The following is a 6,712-nucleotide window of genomic DNA, read 5'->3' on the forward strand; positions in this document are numbered from 1 at the left end:
GGGCTCTTGCTTTGCATATGGTTGACCCTGGTCCTAATCCCTAATCCCACATCCCATGTGGTCCTCTGAGATGCCAGAAGTGATCTCTCAGTACAGAGCCAGAAATAAGCGCCTTAGCACAGCTTGGTGTAGCCCCCAAACAAAATAAAACAAAACAAAAACCCAAATCGAACAAACAACAACAGCAACAACAACAACAAAACCAACCCCAAAAAACACATCTAGGCTCTGAATATGACTTATGTGGGAGAACATATATGTTGCATGTGTGCAAAGACCTGGGTTGGAGACTTGCTACCACATGGTCCACTGAGAGACACAAAGTGTGGCACTAGTGGCCCCTGAGCATGATCACAAGTGGACTCACAATAATTAGGGAAAAGTGACTGAAACTAATGAATGGGAGCAGATATTTGTACACTATGTTCCTGGCATGGGTTAATATTTAGAGGCTAGAGAAATAATACAGCAGGTAAAGTGCTTACCTTGCATGTGGCTGACTGGGTTCAATTCCCAGTGCCACAAATGGTTTCTCTGCTAGGAGTGATCCCTGAGTGCAAAGCCAGGAGTAAGCCTTGAGTACAGTCAGGTGTGCCCCCCACCCCCCAAAAATACCAAAAATGGGGTTAATATTAAAAATATACAGATCAGCAATATAAGAGCAATCAGATTTTAAAAATTGGAAGATTTGAATAGCTCCTTCTCCAAAGAAGACAAGCAGATGGCCAGTAGGCTCGTGAAAAACAAATGTTCATCATTTATTACTAGGGTGATGCCTATGAAATATTGTTGAAAAACAATGACCTACTACCTCATGCCTCAGAGAATGGCTATTATCCAAAAGACAAGAAACAACAAGTGCTGGGAAGGATGTGGAAAGGCGGAAACACTTACCTACTGGTGATGGGAATGTAAGTCAGTGCAGTCAAGGAAACGGTACAGTGATTCCTCAGAGATTAAAAACAGAGTTGGGGGTGGTTGGCGAGATAGTGCAATCCTGAAGGCACTTGCCTAGCACATGATGTGACTGGTTCCTGGTTCAAATTCTTCCACTGCACCTAGTCCACTGAACACTTCCAGGAATGGCCCCTAAATACAGAGCCAAAAGTAGCTCCTAAGCATGAGCCAGGTATAGCTGCTGGGCATCGCTGGATATAGACCCAAATGCAAGCAATAAGTAATAAAAATAAAAAATAGAGAATTGGGTATATGGCTCAGAGTATGTATAGTGTATGTACAAATTCTAGTTGAAGCTCTGGATTTGATGCCCAGCTCCATAAAAGCTCTCTCCCCGCCCCCCCCCCCCTCTCTCTCTCACACACACACACACACCATTCCAAAAGAATTCCATATGATCTCTTTGTTCCACTTCTGGGTATGCACCAGAAAAAATACAGGAACACTAACTTGAAGAGATAAATGCAGTCCCAGATGTCTTGCTTTCTTTATAGTAGTGGAGAACAGCTCTTGATTATTATAAATTGACTGAAGATATTGATAAAGAGGAGTACTAAGGACCAAAGAGACAGCACAGGAATTAAGGCAATTGCCTTGCATGCAGTCAATCTGATTCAATCCCCAGCACAGCATATGGTTCCCCAAGCGCCACCAGGAGTGATGATCCCTGAGCACAGTCCAAAGTAAGCCCTGAACATCCGCAGGGTTCTGTCAAACCCCACCCCTGACAAAATATGCATATATATGTATACAAAATGTCATCCTCTTCAGATACAGAGAAAGAGAAAGTACTACCATTTGCACAACATAGCTGGACCCAGAGGGTGCTATGCTCTGTGAGATAAGCCCCACTGAGAAAGATAAATGCCATAAGATTTCCCTTCTATGTGGAATCTATTGAGAAAACAAAACAGATGGACTAACAAAAGCAAACATATAAGTTCCCCCAAACTGAGGAGGTAATTTGAGTCCAAAAATAGAAGTTGTCATGTCCATGAGTCATGAGTTGAGCAGAAATGTATTAAGGGTAACTTGTATATGGGGGGGGGGTCCCCACAGCAGCTGATAAAAAGGAGTACTAAGGACCAAAGAGACAGTACAGGGATTAAGGCACTTGCCTTGCACGCAGTCAATATGATTTGATACCCAGCACAACGTATGGTTCCCCAAGCACCACCAGGTGTGATGATCCCTGAGCACAGTCCGATTCCTGAGCCAGCTGAGTGGGATGGAGATAGGGCTAGCATCTTGCAATAGGTCTGTTCTCTTCTTCAAGAAAGCCTTAATTCTGGGCCAGAGACATAATTCAGGCATTAAGGCACTTGCCTTGCATGTGACTGACCCAGGTTCAATCTCCCATATGGTGCCCCTGAGCACCACCATGAGTGATCCCTGAGTACAGAGCCAGGAATAAGACCTGAACAATACAAAGTGTGCAAAACCTCCCCCCCCCCCCCACTTTATCTGCCCCCTCCCCAATAGTTTTAATATCAAACCAGGAGTGGGTTTATGTGAAAAAGATGACACTCAAAGATCTGGATTCTGGTCATGTGTGCCTTTGTCCTAATAGAATGAATGATTGTGGAACTGGAGAGATAGTACAGGGAGTACTGCAACCCCGTAGATCTTTAGCAACACATATGGTCCCTCGAGACCACCAGGGGGCAGTCCTGAGCACAGAGTCAGGAATAGAGTCTAATACTGACTGCCAGGAATGGCGCAACACCCCCTTCACAGCTAAATGGTTGTTTGGGATTTCATGAATATGTGTGTGTTGTTAATTACTTACGTGCTGAGTTTATTCTTGGAATATGGCACGATTGGTCCTGGGCTTACCATGGTATTGCTTACAAGAAAAATCAAGTCTTTCCTGCCCGTAAGTCTTTGCTTAATGGTTGCCAGATGGAAGGGGAAAAGGGTAAATTGGGATGAAGGGGTTGCGCAAGTTGATTTTGATTTACTTTCCTTCTTTTATTCAAGTGGGTTTGTGTGTTGGGTGCATGGGGACTTGGGGACACATCTGGCTCTGCTAGGGGCAACTCTGGGTTCTCTTCCCAGCTCAGGGACTCATGTAGTCCTGGAATAGAATCACAGCCAGTCACATGCAAGGCATGTTCCTTAAACACCTGTGCTATCTCTCCCACCCAGCACACTTGACTCATTGATGCACATCTTAAACCTACTTAAAATTATAATACAGTATAACTTCAATTGAGGGAGAGAGAGAGAGAGAGAAAGAGAGAGAGAGACTATGCCATCCGAACACCGAACAAGTCTTTCTTTCTCTTTCTTTCTCTCTCTTTCTTTCTCTCTCTCTTTCTCTCTCTCTCTTTCTTTCTCTTTCTTTTCATTCTTTCTTCCTCTCTCTTTCTCCCCTTCTTTCCTCCTTCCTTCCTTCCTTCCTTCCTTCCTTCCTTCCTTCTTCCTTCCTTTCTTTCTCTTGTATTTTATGTATTTATTTATTGCTTTTTGAAAGTACAGACAATCATATTTGTCTTCGTTTTGGCAGCCTAGTTCGGCCTTGAGATTTTATCAGTCTCTCCTTTCTCATCCTTCTTAACACTGCCGTATTGGTGACTCTTTCAGGGTCAGGGGAATGAGACCCATTGTAATTACTGGTTTTGGCATATCGAATACACCACGGGTAGCTTGCCAGGCTCTACAGTGCAGGCAGGATACTCTCAGTAGCTTGCCATGCTCTTCGAGAAGGATAGAGTTTTTTAGGGTGGCCTCTAATCGCTCTTGCAGGTGTTCTCATGGTTCAAACCATATCTGAACCATATCAAATATGGTGCTGCAATCTTTCAAGATGGGAATTAAGTGTCTTATAATGTGTTGCATGGCCGCTTTGTGGCCACGCGGTCCGGAAAGCGTCCACCTGCCCACATACCAAATTCCGCAGGATAGATATGTCATTCCCAACGTTCTCCCTTCTGAAATACGAGATGCCATTTTGTCGGTAAAGAAGAAAACAGCACCCAGCCCAGACAAGGTCATATCCGAACACCTGAAGAACCTGCCATCAGTACTCATCAATACGCTGGCTTGGCTCTTCACATGCTACCTGTCCAAATGCAAGGTTCTGTCCCAATGGAAAACCAGCAGGACTGTACTACTGTACAAGAAGGGAGACATCCATGACATTGGCAACTATCACCCAATCTGCCTACTGTCTATCATCTACAAACTGTTCACTCGAGTCATCCTGAATAGGATTGGCAGAACACTAGATGAAGGACACCCATGCGAGCAAGTCGGGTTCTGCAAAGGATTCAGCACCATCGACCATATCCACATGATAACCAAGCTCATTGAGGTGTCTCAGGAGTTCAAGATGCTGCTCTGTCTAATGTTCATTGATTTAAAGAAGGCCTTTGATTCTGTTGAGATGGAAGCAGTCATCGAAGCCCTAGCCAATCAGGGCATTCATACTCAATACATCAGGATCCTCCATGAGCTGTATTACAGATTCACTACCAGGATCTCACCATTCTACAAAGAAGTGATCATCCATATCAAGAGAGGGGTTCAGTAGGGTGATACCATTTCACCGAAACTCTTCAGTGCCACCCTTGAGAATGTCATGCGATGACTGGAATGGGAAAGAATGGGAGTGAAGATAGATGGTCGGCAACTACACCACCTCCGCTTTGCTGATGACATGGTTCTAATAACACCAAACATTAGCCAAGCGGCACAAATGCTGGTCGACTTCCATCGTGAGTGTGGAAAGGTCGGACTACTACTGAATCTCATGAAGACAATGTTTATGAGAAACAATCTCATTCCTGATGTTCCATTTGCTCTCAATGGAATGAACATCTCCAAATGCAACAGTGTGTACCTAGGTTGAGAAGTCAACATGACGGATTACCTGGTACCTGATTTGCACGGGAGGAAGAGAGCAGCTTGGAACGCCTTCAAGAGCGTCGAGGAAATAGCTAAGAGGACGAAAAACCTCCAGCTCCTGGCACATCTCTTTGATTCTACTGTTCTTCCTGCATTAACATACACCTCAGAGACCTGGGCCCTATAAGAACGGGATGAGAACACTTCGGGTCCCCCAAAGAGGAATCAAAAGAGCTATGCTTGGAGTATCATGCTTCACTCAAATGAGAGAAAGAATACGGAGTTTTATTCTCCATCAACGGTCAAGAATCAGGGATGCTGTCTCATTTGCCAAGGTGTCGAAAATCAGATGGGTTGGACACATAATGAGATTTAGAGACAATCGCTGGACCAGAGATGTTATTGACTGGATTCCACGGCACATCAAAAGATCACATGGCCACCCACCTACGAGATTGTCATACTTCTTTGTCAAGACCCTGAATGATCGGTTTGAGGCTCTTCATGTTCTTAGAACAAGCAGACGCCATTGGGCTACACTAGCACACGACAGGAACGAATGGAGATGTTACTGGTGCCCGCTCGAGCAAATTGATGAGTAATGGGATGTCAAGTGATCAAGTGATTGCTTTTTGAGTCTCATCTGGTGATGCTCAGGGGTTACTCCTGGGTCTGCTTCAGGATTTACTCCTGAGAGTGCTGGGGAGATCATTTGGGATGCCAGGAAATGAACCCAGGTTGGCTGCATGCAAGGCAAATATCCTTCCTTCTGCAGCAAGCTGACTTCATCTGGGGTCCTTGGACAGGAGCAGGTGAGTTCTTATACCTGCCCCAATAGAGCCCCGGAAGCCACAAACTCCAGAATTCAATAGCCACTATGCTCATGGCTGATCTTCACAGACTCGAGATGAGCCTCTCACACATGAGAATGAATCCGCTGAAAACCCAGTTATGTGGATTTTGTGCTCAAAATCTCCAAGCTCCCACTTAGTCAGGAATGGGCATCCTCCCCCCATCTCCCTGTGGTTCCAGGTTCCTGGCAGTTACACCCACGAACTGCCTCTGAGTGCCATCTAAGCTCATTAATGACCATGATCCAGAGACTCACAAATAAATCTTGGAAGAGAGCAACATGCTGCAGAAATTCCCTCTGACCCCCAAATCACCATCAAGTTAAAATATTTAACCCCAGCTCTATCACCCTATATAAAATGTAGAATTGCTGGAATAACTTTGCATACTCTACGTCACTGATGTACCAAGAATAGTATACCACATTTGATGGGGTTAAAAATAGAAGACAACCAATCTTGATAATATATATGTGCGTGTGTGTATGTATGTATGTATGTGTATTTATATATATATGTATATATTTGTCAAACAAGACTCAACCTATAACAACACGTTAAAGGGCTTAATGGCTCCAAGATGAGATACAACATTTTTCACACACTTTCCTCTAAAGAAACCTTCAAAAAAACCCTTTTTGGATCATTTTTAGCAGATTTTCGTAACAAGCAATATAAAAGAAATTATTTAGCATCTGCCTTTGGGCAGATTATTTAGGATGTGGCTTGGGTGGTGGTAGTAAAATTCAAAATATTGGTGTTAGGAAGGTGTAACAGTTGTGGGATTGGTGTTGAAATATTGAATGTAATAAATTTTTGTGAACAACTTCATAAAAATAAAATTTAAAAAAGTGGAGCAATACCCATCTTTTGCCTGGATGAGTTCAGGAGGCTCTGATAGAGAATGTTCCATGAATAACATGTCATCCTATTCACTAAATATCAGTTTTCTCCCCTGGGACAGTCTGGGTCACCACAGATAATTACTTAGTGACCCTTGACCAGGTCCTGGGTCCTGTAGTTTGAAATGACAAACAGCTATTCGTATTGAGTTT

The sequence above is a fragment of the Sorex fumeus genome, unplaced genomic scaffold (genome assembly GCF_029834395.1).
Source record: "Sorex fumeus unplaced genomic scaffold, SorFum_2.1 ptg000007l, whole genome shotgun sequence".
In the NCBI taxonomy this organism is placed as follows: domain Eukaryota; kingdom Metazoa; phylum Chordata; class Mammalia; order Eulipotyphla; family Soricidae; genus Sorex; species Sorex fumeus.